At 29.0% G+C, this 13,243-nt stretch overlaps 1 long non-coding RNA gene across 1 annotated transcript in view; it reads right to left on the reverse strand.

The window, feature by feature from the left end:
- Positions 1-13,243, reverse strand: part of LOC143206937 (uncharacterized) — a 194,632-nt gene that overhangs the window by 5,595 nt on the left and 175,794 nt on the right. The window lies entirely within an intron of this gene.

The raw sequence follows: 13,243 nt of genomic DNA on the forward strand, positions 1-13,243 counted from the left end.
TATCTGGTATCTTGATCTCGATCTATATTAGTTTCATATTATAAATCAGTTTAATTCGACTTATTTCCGATATTTAGAATTTAAATATAACGTTCCGTATTTGGAATGTATCTTAAAGCGAAGGAATGGTTACTTATTAAAAGAAGAAACACCTATTAAGAACGGAGTTTGAGCAAATCCTATCCAAAGAGTACGAAACTGACATGTCAGAGTGGCATTACCATAGTAACCTCTTTAATAATGCTCGTCGCTATGGCGACATTTTGAAACACTTATTAGATTTATTCATATTGTGTGCTCTAAAAATGCTGTTTTTATTTTACTAGTTAATTAATGCTTTCAAAATTTTATACTTGTAATTAATTTGTAATTATTTTTGTACAGTGAACGTTGAGTACATTTTAATTAACTATCAATTCATCCATTTTCAAATTGTTGAAATGATTCTTTTGTTTCTTCTAAATAACCAAAAAGTTTTCCTAAGTAAGTACTACCATTACTGCTTATAAAAGTAGTTAATGCGTGTGGACTATTTATTATGTTCATTACGCTTGTTATGTTTTAAGAAAACATGAATATATTAGGACAATTAAAGGAAACGGCGTACCACATTATCTAGCAATCATCAATGATGAAGTTTTGGGTGGCGTGTATACTATCTGTACCGTTAATATGGAATGCTAGTATTATTAAATAGAAAATGTGATCAAATTATGTAGAAAATACCGTGAAAGTTTAGCAGAAGATATTAGAAGATAAACACAAAATGAGACTAGAAATTATCTGGTCGTTAATGTTCCTTATACATTGATAAAACATTGGTTCTTATCCTTCTTGGAACTATTATTACATCTATATCAGGTAAATCACTATTGCACTTGAGACTTTCAGAATCAACAAGAGAGCAAGGTGCAGTTAATAATAACCATCAGATCCTGACTAACTCTTACGATGTATCTCGAAGAATTGAAATAGTTTCAGTAGGTGTCTTAAGATTAAAAAACAAAAGGTTTATAAGTAATATATTAAAAACAAGTTTATGAAGAAGTGTTGATAACAATTTCTAATGATTATTCTTTGTTGAGGCTCCTGGTGAAAAAATAATTTAATCAATCTTCTGTTTTGATTGACGGACGCCTGAAAAACTTTTATTTTAAAATATTTTTGAAAATTCCATTTGCCACATCTCCAAGCAAATTAACATGGCGCAATAACAAAAGCCTTTCATATATTATAACTGGCGTAGTCGGTAGGATTCCAGTGAGAAGATAGGACTACTCTCTTTTGAATTCATTCCATTAACTGGAATCAAATTAATTATCAAGAAAATAAGACAGGTTGACATTGGACTAGCAATCGTTCCACAGTTACTCGAAACGTTTCTTGATGTAGTTAGCGTTGGTTGGAGGAGTTCGATCAAAAGTACCGCAGCTGATGCCGTAAGGTCACAAAAGGTAGATTGAAGTTGCTCAACAACAACTAGCTATAAAATATTCCAAGAAAGAAACATTCAAGCTTTGAAAACCTCCACTAATTCGTGGATTCCCAGAACATGCATCATAGTTCAAGGTGTGAGGCTACTGAAGTCGCTGTGAATTAACATACTATATTGGAATTTTAACAGAAGCTTGCAGTTCAGGGTGAATGGCTACCAAATGCGGATTGTAGTAACTCAGTTTCTTAACCGTTGCCTATTATGGAATAGAATATAGAATATGGAGTCACCACAGCTGGGAAACCATTCCATAGGGGGATGCCTTGGAAATTTGGTTAGAAACAGTGCCATTTCGGAGATCTTCAAAAACAAATTGGCAGACTAAGGTACAGGTGATACTTAAACATAATATTACAAAAACTATAAGCTGTCCAGACGGAATAACGACCACGTACATCCCTGTAGCCGGCTTTTTAGAATGGTGAATGAATCAGACGGGTTGGTCTGTTTTTACCTTCAGTGTTGTTTTGTATCGCAGTTCAACCAGTTGCCTTTTCTTTCCGTTAAATAAAATAATTATTCAAGTAAATTAACAGTTTCTATTTTCTAAACTCTTACACATATTATATCTTGGTTGGCATTTTATTCCAGTTCTCTTTATAGAAAATGTGAACTTTCATTTTATGTAACTTTTTTATTTTCTGAAGCATTCATCTATGTTATATTGACAGCATTTACCTTAGCTACAAATACTGCATGAATAATTTTTAAATTAAATCATTTACGAATATATAGGTTGCGGCTTTACTTGTTTTGAGTAAACTTTTTTTATTTTACACCTTCTTTGTTTTGTCACTTAAGAATCTGCTTTGTGAGATCATTCCAAAATAATTGGACCATACAAATAGAGAATTTCTTTGCTCTTAGATGTATATGGATTGAAACTTTTTAGAATCTTAGCCGTCTGTTCCTTATTAATGGCTTCAATACAGATATAGCCCAATTGCATTTACAACTTGAACTAGACTTTGGGGTCTAATTCCCATTTATGAAAGCTTTTCTGTATATATACGTCTTTCAGCCGTTGAAATAAAACGTAAACGGGTTATTTCTTGTTTTTAAATATATTTCGTTTCATTCAAAGGAACTTGTTTATAATTTATTTAATAAATTCTATAGTTTTGATATTTATGTACATACAATGACAGCTTTATATCCATTATTATTGAGTAATTCAGAAGAACTGCAAAAAAGAATGTATGATTGATGAATCATTAGACCAAAAATGGTAAATGTTGTAAAAAAGTATGTAAAATATTTTCATTAATTCTAGATGTATTAACGAAATAATACACTTAATATTAATTGCACGATAATGACTTTTTTTGTCGGAGAAAATACTACATACTTTTCAAGGAAATGGAAACTTTTATTTACTCAAATATTGGCCGGCTGATTCTATACATTTTGACCATCTTTCGGGCAATTTATGGATACCATCTTCCAGGCGAAGTGCTGCTGTGCAAGCGCGTGTACCATTGATGCGAAAAGTTTTTCACGTTTTCATGACAGTGTACAAAATACAACAAAATATAGATTTCAATAATTAAATTACAAATGCGTCAAATCATAACACTGCATACTTATGCCTAGCAACATCCGATAGAAAAACTAGTAATGAGTTTTCGGTACTCCTAGTATATATTGCAGCAATTATTTCTCAATACATGATCAGAATACACTTGCAAGCACTTAATATATTGCTAAATTAAAATGTATGTTGTAAAATGTATATAATTAATAATAATAATAGATTTATATAAAAAATAGCAATATTATTACATTTAATATGTTCCGGAATTATCTGAAATATATTTTCATTGTCAGATAAAGTGTGTAATTTTAGACATTATAGTAGATGCATTTTAGTGTATTTGCTTCTAATATTAATCCCTGGAAATTGTTATCGGTAAGCCAAAGTACGCAGATAACTACTTATATATTTTTTGAAATTTTAAAATTGTATGGCTACTTGAAGAAAAACAAATAGTTATAAACAAACATAAAATTAAATTTTTATAAAATGAACAGATAAATTACAATTTATTATACTTTCAAGGTGTCGCAATATTTATTTCAATGTTGTAATATATTGCATAATAAATATTAATAAATAACATGATCAACAATATACAAATTTCACAAACTCTCTCAGAAAAACGGGGTACATTTTTGAAAATATTTTAATATCTACTTTTTGCTAACTAAGGGTTTATATGGACCTACTGCTTAACGTGAGTCTCAAACTACTGCCTTCGGAATTAAGCCTGATATCTGGTAAGTGACCAATTTGAGATCATCCCAGGGGGCATCTTAGCAGCCTGATTACTGGCGTGGCTGGAATGGTTCTTATCCAGTTATATACTCTTGCCTATCGAGAATCCCAATTGGATAGTGCCTTCCCCTTAACCACCGCGGCTACCAAACCGGCGGGGTAAATTACAATTTTTGAAATATTATTCACTGGACTCTTTCTACTAAACATAATAATATGTTTGATTTTTAAAGCTTATCGAATCAATTCATCTAATAGATTGGTTTAACATAACCTAGGTCTCTAATTGTCACTATTAATTCACTATTTGACATAGTTTCTGACACCAATAGGTATTCAATGATGGTCAGGATCACATATTAGACAGACTTACAATGCGATATTTCCCTGTATATATTTGTAGCCAAGTTTAGTTCGTCTAAACCACCTGAGGGCGCACAACGCGGATTTATTTACTACAGAGAGAAATTAAAATATAAGATTAAAAATGGGAAGGGGGAATTAAAAAACAAAATTTTAATAAAATATTTTATTTAAATATTAGTTAACATTTGTATAAAACTTTTTTAAAATACATCAATAGCACTATGTAATCTCATAACGGATAACTGTACATTTTTATTGCCTTAATTATAGTAAAGTACAAAAATATAAATTAAAAATTAATTTCTCCAAAATTTACTTATGTTAAATATACAATATTTGAATTTACAAAATATAGTAATTACTATTTTTGATTAGAAAACCGCATTTTTTTAAATGTATTTTCTATAGGTGCTGGTACCGTTAAATAACATTTAGTCATCATAATATCTAACATAATATTAGATTCATAAAAATATATATACACTTAGTATTTTTGTATCATACTGTCTGCTCTTTATTGGCATGAAATTGAACACACAGGTTTGTCTGCTTCAAAAACATCTACAGAGAACCATGCATTATTTTCAAACCTTTAAATTTGTTTACTTTGAACAAAAATTGTTTTCTATTTACTTCTAATTCTTTTTGAAGATTCTAATGTAAGCTGTAATGAGCTAATAATGAGCTCTATTTTGTTATAATATGTAAAATATCTATCAAAACTATGGTATTGCTAGATAATTAAGCCAAAAATTTTCATTATTTTCACTGAGATATATACCATTAGTAATATTAACTAGTAAAATGCAGAATGCTGTAAATTTAGGTATTTTAAACGGTGAGTTTTAAATTGATAACGACTATAGCGTAGGCCAAAATACTGTCCGGTAATAATTTAGCATCACAGAAATCCAAATTACTCCAATTTGAATGGAGTCCAAATTGTGCAGGGACATTAATAATCAAACACCAGACATATCTTACGACATGTATTTTATAATGCTTTGTAGTTATTTAAAACTTATTTACATTTATTATGTATACCGAGTATACCAAATATTTAGTCAAAATCAATTGTCGGTTTTGGTTTTAGCAATTTGAAGGTGCCAAAGAGCGCATGGAGGATCAAGAAAGTTTAAATTACAAAGCGGATTGGATGAAAAACCAACTCAAACTCTCAAAGAATTTTCGGATAGAATTGCAGTTTATAAACCACCTGTTTCCAGGTTACTAGAAGATAAGTGTTACAATTGATAATAATTCACAAACAAGCATTAATACTGATTATATTTTTACGTAATAAAAATTCAATCAAAACATATCGTATAATTTTCCTCATATTTCTGTCAACATCTTTGTTTCATTTTGGGGTTATTCATTTATTTACCTGTTTTTTTTTTAAATATTTTTAAAGCGTGTATCAGTTGTTCTTATTAATAATATATAGGGCTCATGAGATGCTGGATATGCGAGTCCTTATTATATTATATATGTTCTTATTATATATTATGGAATTCTTTACCACTTCCCTCTGTAACCGTTTAGCCTTTCGACAAAATCTCTTCATTTAAATTTTTCAATTGACGTTGGTAGGTATCAATAGTAATGGTTTTGGTCTATCAATCAATACATCTGGTTTATTATTCATGATACACTGATGATGAGTACACCTGAGTACACAAAATACCTTATGTTTTCCATTCTGATTTCTAATTTCATAATCCTTTTTAGTTGTTATGTTGATGTTCCAATTCGCAAGGGTTTTTTTATTTGAACTGACACAGTAAATGCACTCCTTTTTACGTGTTTTAATACGCTACAGAAAATTTCCCATATTTTTTAAAATACTTTCCAGGTTTTTTAAATTATTTATTTTAATTATTAGTTATTGTTGTTGCCGTCTAACCTATAATTTATTTTTCGCATTAACTTAAAAACTGGGTATACATCTAGAGAACCCATTGGTTCTTACTTAGTATCTATAGTAAAAATGTTCATTATCACTGCTGTTTTTTCTGTTAGATATTCTTCACTACACTACTAGATCAAATGCTTTGATTCTTTTTGAAATGTATCCTTTGGGAGTACTATCCAAGAGCAGCAATACTTCGGTAATATATATATGATAGTAGTCTCTCCTGAAGTCTTTTTTCGATTGCCTTGATTTCCTGAGTAACAGTAGGAATTTAAGGCCTCATTATATGTAAGTATTCCTATAGCAAGTTATTTTTCGTGGAACATCCCCACAACTGCATTCTATAGATCCATAACGGTAATGTTGTGGTTGCGCTGTTGTCTCCAATAGGAGGTATCGCAATATCATCAGCAAATATAACCATGCTGATATTTTCCATTTGTAGTGTATCACATATATAAAGTAGGTAAAAGATTATGAAGCTATCCAAAAAAAAAACAAATGTCAACGAGACAACAACCACCACAAAGAGAAGTTTCCTTATTATACATCTGCTTTAGTTTTTTTATTGTAGAATAGGCCCGCTTTTGTTTCACTCTAAATATTCTCACTGAGGTGTAAGGGTTTAGAAGTTCAGTTTGCTGCTTTGGTAGCATGCATAACATCTATAATTTGTTTTAATCCTTATAATACTAGTTTTTCAAACAACTTACCTCTCTAAGACTTCAATTCTCTTTGCGCTTTTCCTGGTTTTTGGATCACTATAATTTCAGCTACCTTTCAACATCTGGTCATCATATTTTGCTCAAAATGCTGAATTAATCAAGTTAGTAAGTTTAATAATGTACTTGGTAGATTTTCAAGACTTGTCCAATTATTATGTCATAATCCGGTGTTTCTTTGGATTGATGTCAGTTTTAACAACTTTTATGACTTCCTTCGGCGTGACAAGATGGACATCTTGGTTGGAACTTTTCAAGTAAAAATGTTATACAAAAAACTGTGATGCATTTTCAGAACGTGTATGCACAATATATTGAATATTAGTAATTATGGGTAAATATCTCCTGTAGTAATAACTGTTAAATGTTACTGTAAAAATTATATCTTAACAAGTCAATTAAAAAGTCTCCGGCCTGACATAGATGGCACTACTAGAAGTAAATTCATATGTTTTTTAGTTAGCCCTAACCCTCAAAAGATGCGTTTATAAATTTTATAATTAGTTTGTGAATTATAACATTTTGAGTGAAGCAACTTTTGTTATTGTGAAAAAAATTGATAAAAATAAATTTCCCGTGGTTAAAAAGGTGATAAAATAAAGATATTGATAAGAAAAAGAAAGTGCTGCTTCACCAAGACAATGCACCGTGTCACAAGTCAATGAAAACGATGGCAAAAATCCATGAATTGGGTTTCGAATTTCTTCCTCATCCACTATATTCTCCAGATCTGCCCCCCAGCGACTATTTCCTGTTCTCAAATCTCAAAAGAATGCTGGCTGGGAAGAAATTTTCGTCGAATGAAGAGGTGATCGCCGAAACTGAGGCCTATTTTGAAGCAAAAGACAAATCGTAGTACAATAATGATATCGAAAAGTTGGATGGTCGCTATAATCAGTGTATCACCCTTGAACGGAATTATGCTGAAAAAAAAACTATTTTTTCCAAAAAATGTGTTTTACTATGATAGGCCGGGGACTTTTCAATTGACCTGTTATTGGTTAAAATTATTGACTATTGTTATACTAAAATTATGACCAATGGATGACGCTGATAATTATATAATGGACTTTTTCTGTTCTAAAATGTTATAATTCAAATAAGATATGTATAACTTTATAAGCAATTTAACAACAAAATCGTAAAAATCGTTATATAAGTTCGATTTTGTTTCCCATAAATTAAAAAAAAACCTATTTCCATTAGTCGTGTTTATTTGTCGTCTATTTTGATCAGTTCGTAGTTTGACCTACGTTGTTTGTCGAGCTAAAAGTGCGCATCCATCCTTCACGACGGACAACTCCCTTATAATGAAAAAGGGGAGGGTAAATTAATATCGGCTTAGGGTGATAAAAATAACTCACGGTCGCTGAGCATAGTTGTACAATATTCTTTTGTAGACCTCCAATAACAATAAAAAAAAACTAGAAATTTTATGAAATATTAATTAAAAACCTATACTTAAATGAAAACACTAATATTTTATTACTATTACTGTTTTGTCAATTACATAATTAATTTACTCTATATTAATTGCTATTGGCAACTTCAGAGAGATTAACTTAAATCACTGCCTTAAAATTTAATTATACAATGATAACGATATCCTTAAAATGTAAATAAAAGAAATATGATAGAAAGGATCAACTAACAATATTATTTTTATACTTTGCACTTGAAATGGGATAAAATAATTGGTGAAAATATAAACCACAGTGGTGGATCACTCATTTATCAATTATATCTGTTATTAATACCTTATTAATCTCTAGAGTTATTAGATAAGAGAGATAGATAAGGTATAAAAATGACGTCATAATTTTTGTTTGAATGATGAATTTGTTTGTTCAAAAAAAAGGCTAAGTTATTCGTATCATAATAAAAATAATGCATTGGCAGAAACATTGAGCTGTTGCGGAGGATATTTCGAATATTGCACTTAGAAGGACTCCGAAGTTGAAAGGTAAAACCATCTAGATGTTGAGAAGCCATGAGAAGATGGAAGCATAATATCTACATCCATCAATCGCAAATAGCACTCCCAATATTTGATGATTTTCATCTTATATGTACAATCACAAAATACTTCAAAATAAACCGAAGTGATATGTAATGATTTCTCCATATTCTATCAACGATACGCCAATTGCCATCGGTTTCAATTTTGTAGTATTAAGTTTATTATATCATAACTAAATTAATGTTGAACTCATTTTGTCTAAAAATTGACTTATATTACTTAGTTGCAGGAGTGTTCGCTCATCAAAGATATAATTTTGTTATGGAAACTTGAACAATTACGTCTAACATGAATGAGAGAGAATTCTTCTCTGAAAGCATAGAGGACCACACTAATTTCAATTTTAATCATAAATCAATTAACTTGTTTGTCGAATAAGAAAAATCTTCCTTCTAAATTCAAATGATCAGATACAAAAAATATGAACTAAGATCATAAAGTAAATAACGGTACTTGACGTATTTTAGTAAAGAACATTCGAAGCGTTACGAAACCTTATTGGTTGAAAACTAAACCCTTCCACCAAACGCCAGTTAAGAATTGGTGATGATGATTGTTGTGTAATAAGTTTAGACTATATTTGAACTGGCTATTTTGACTGACAAAATATTTTTAAACTATTTCAAGAAGTAGTACAAAGTATATATATTTAACCATTTTAGTCTTAGTCTTAGGTTTGGGTATTTGTCCAAACATTCATCTCGTTTTTGATTCTTACACTGACTTATAGGTGAATTATATTAGAAAACTGTAATGGTGCCTCTCCACTAAAAATAATAAATGATGCATTTTAATAGGTACTAAAAGCATATCATATTAATTTTAGTTTTATTAATGCCAATGAGATCTGCGAAGCTTTTTATGATGCTATCCGAAATTAAACAAAAGCCTTGATAACCTGGAAGACGGGCCAACACTGTGAATTTACATAAACTATCCTATTTACATTTTTTAAAAATTATTATATTGATATTTAGGTAAAATATATTTATCTAGCTATTAATATAGTCCTTAAGATGTATTCAGTACAACAAAACCTAACTAATAATAAGTTACTATTAATGTTTCCTGCTAATATACTATTATGCAATAGTGAATTATTATCTCGCAATAATTATTATTGCAACAGTTTATCAGAATTTTTTATCTTCAATATGATCTCATAATTTCATCTAAATTTCTTACGTGCTATACCTGGAATCATAAATGACTATTATTGTACTTAAAACAACTACAATTGACTAAGAGGTCTCAATATCATAAGCTGGGTTGGTATCCATGATTAGATATAAATTATTTTAGTCTTACACATCAAGGTATAATATATATAATAAAGATAAGTATATCGAAAACAACTGTATAATATTAATTTTTTTGATCTGGTTGACAACGTAATAATTTTAATTTTCTAATTCATTGGTATGTCATAGTCTAAATTTGACGTTTAAAAACAAATTAATTCAAACTATAAATAAAATTATATTTTGAGGACAAAGTTCAGTGATGACACCGTCCTTTTTTATAGCAGCCTATCGATTGATAGCTTCTAAATGCTTCATTCTTTGTAGGATTTAAGTAAAACCTAAACGACTCTAACCATCCATTCACTCTATAAAATGCAAACTGAAAACACACTATCTGCACCTAATTTACTGATGATTTTAGTCTCAATAATAGAACACACTATTTTACCTCATATCTGAGTTAAGTTATTGAATTGTCATTTTTTTAATATGATTTTTAATATAAAAATGTATAAAATAAAGAGAATAGTAGGTCACCATATATGCTATAAATATAATCAAGTCTTACGAAGATGTAATGATGAAAAACAAGTGATTAAAAGGAACTATAGCGTATCAGTAAGAATGGTGGGTTTAGTGAGAAATCTTACTCAAATGATTTCAATATATTTTCTTATGCTATTTTTAAATATCAATATCATAAAAAATATTTTGTGCTACATTTGGGTCCACTGTATTTTTTTAATGAGTTATAGTATTATATTTTTATCAGGTTTTGATAAAAAATTATTATTTATATAAAAAGCATAAAGTTTTCATATTTTATGAATTCCTTCTACGGTCCTTGGTGACTCTGATATTGTTTAAAATTATTTATGTATTTGATAAATATATATTTGATGTGATAATCATCTTTCACATAAAATTAGCAATTTATATTGTTAAAAGCTATTTTTAAATTTATTTGGCGTAATTTTTGACAAATATGTTTTTGAATTATTTTGCTTTCAATATTATTGAAAACGACTACTATTATTGATAATCAGAAGTTACATGTATTTGAATGTCTTATCGACTGCATTTATCGTTACTTTCCTGAGTACTGATACCGCCATCTATTAAATATTACTTAGCATTACACCTAATAAATGGTGAAGGTAAGTATTATTAAATAATTGAATTTAATATATAATTTTAATATATAATATTATAGGACAAATGGTCCAAATCAAAATAGGAAAAAGAGAATGTTGCTTGGGAACTTATCTTATTTCTTGAGAAATTCAATTTTTTTTGTTTAATAATAAGTTTGTAGAGTGCCATCTATTTATATGTTCTTTCATAAGAACATAATCAAAAATTCATGATCAAATTAAATTTTATTAACTTCAAACTGTGTGTCTTTACTATAGGTAAGCTTGAGTCTGCCACCACGATCATACTTTAAAACCAGGGATTAGTATGAACTGGGCTTGGCTCTATATTTTTTGTGCAAGTTTTGTTCATCAGATGAGCATCAGTTTGGTGGAATGTAAAAGGACGATTTCTTCTTCATAAATTATCTTCAAGCTTAAAGATTATACTCATATTACTATGGTGTGATAGACGCTAAATCGTCACTTTCAACCTAATTGGATGCAAAAAGTCTGTGGGAGCTCAAAAGAGGACTGTTAAAAATAGTAAATTAAAATGTGAATTGTTTCAGCATTTAGAAAGGAGCTTATTTAACAAATTTAGCTCCCTTTGACTGCAACTTTAGCTCGTCTGTTTCAATTCAATCAACAATTTTTTGTGCAAAAATATGTTATCAAAGAAATAAGTAAAAGCTACCATATAAGGGTATTTCATAGGCATTCAAAAAAAACATTATAGTAGTAACAGAACATTTGACAAATATTGGAATAAATCTAGTGAAGATGTTGAAAGAAATACTAAGAAAAAATATAATTTCTACTTTATACAACTATATTTATCCATTTTTCTTTAATTTTTTATTTCCGGCTCGGTTAGCTCGGTAAAATTATTACAAAAGCTAATTACTTCATTAAAATTCAAAGCAAATGTCTATACAAGTTTCAACCACTAATGATTAATCAGTGTTACATTGATGCTTATATATGATATGCCTTTTCGATCAATAACTTTTTATAATTTTTCTGGTAAAACCATAATTATTTTACTGTACAACTTTTGCGTTTTCTAAGCGAAAAACTGAATAAAGCATTTTCATTTTTAATTAATTTTCATTTTTTTTATAGCCTCCCTTAAAACCAGCTTACACAATTATATATATATATATATATATATATATATAGCGCTATAATACTAGGGATATCCGACATTGGAGCTATCTATTTGAAGAGCCAGAAATTACTATTTTTACAACCTATAGTTGTTCTACCCTGATTTTTGATAATAAATAATAATATAAATATACTGAAATATTTTTTCATCTGTTTTGAAATAATTAATAAAACATTGCTACGGTTACTGGCTAATTCCAATTCATTCTTTTATGATGTATATTTACCTTATGTTCCAAATTCATAACATTAAAATAATCATGTGAAAAATTGTTACAGAAAAATCCCGCGATGCGATAATATAAATTACGCCATCTATCATATATCCATAAAACATAAATCACATCCCTTATGTTTTAAAAACAAATAGAACTTTGATAGTAATTCTGTTCACAAATTTTGCTTTTACAAAAAAAAACACAATCTAAATACGTAACAAATATCTTAAAATTGTTTTAATTTTATTGTGGGCTTTGTTAATCAGCTTGAAAACCAGTCGAAACAGATTTTGTCCCGATATTTCCTATCTACATATTTAACTAATGTGTGTTAATGAAAATCTCTCCAACGTCGGGTTTTTATTTGATGAAAGTGAAGTGGATGACGCAACTTGATGTTCTATGTCTGATACAAGAATTATAAAAATTGTGAATCAAAGTGCAGGAAACCTCCAGTTTTTAACCGTTTTATTTAAAAGTACTTTATATACCAAACGAGCTTAAATAATACCTAGACTTAATTGGTTTTGTAATTATCACTAAATATTACATCAATGACATATTCATTTATTTGATTGGATGATTCTTTAACTTCTGTATAATAAATAGTCACATGACATAAATTTATCAATACTACTTATATACAGCATTAAGTTAAATGATTGAAATTTGATATAAAAATAGA

The sequence above is a fragment of the Rhynchophorus ferrugineus genome, unplaced genomic scaffold, assembly GCF_030347505.1.
Source record: "Rhynchophorus ferrugineus isolate W39M unplaced genomic scaffold, kcgeb_rfMv2 rfM1, whole genome shotgun sequence".
NCBI classification, from domain to species: domain Eukaryota; kingdom Metazoa; phylum Arthropoda; class Insecta; order Coleoptera; family Curculionidae; genus Rhynchophorus; species Rhynchophorus ferrugineus.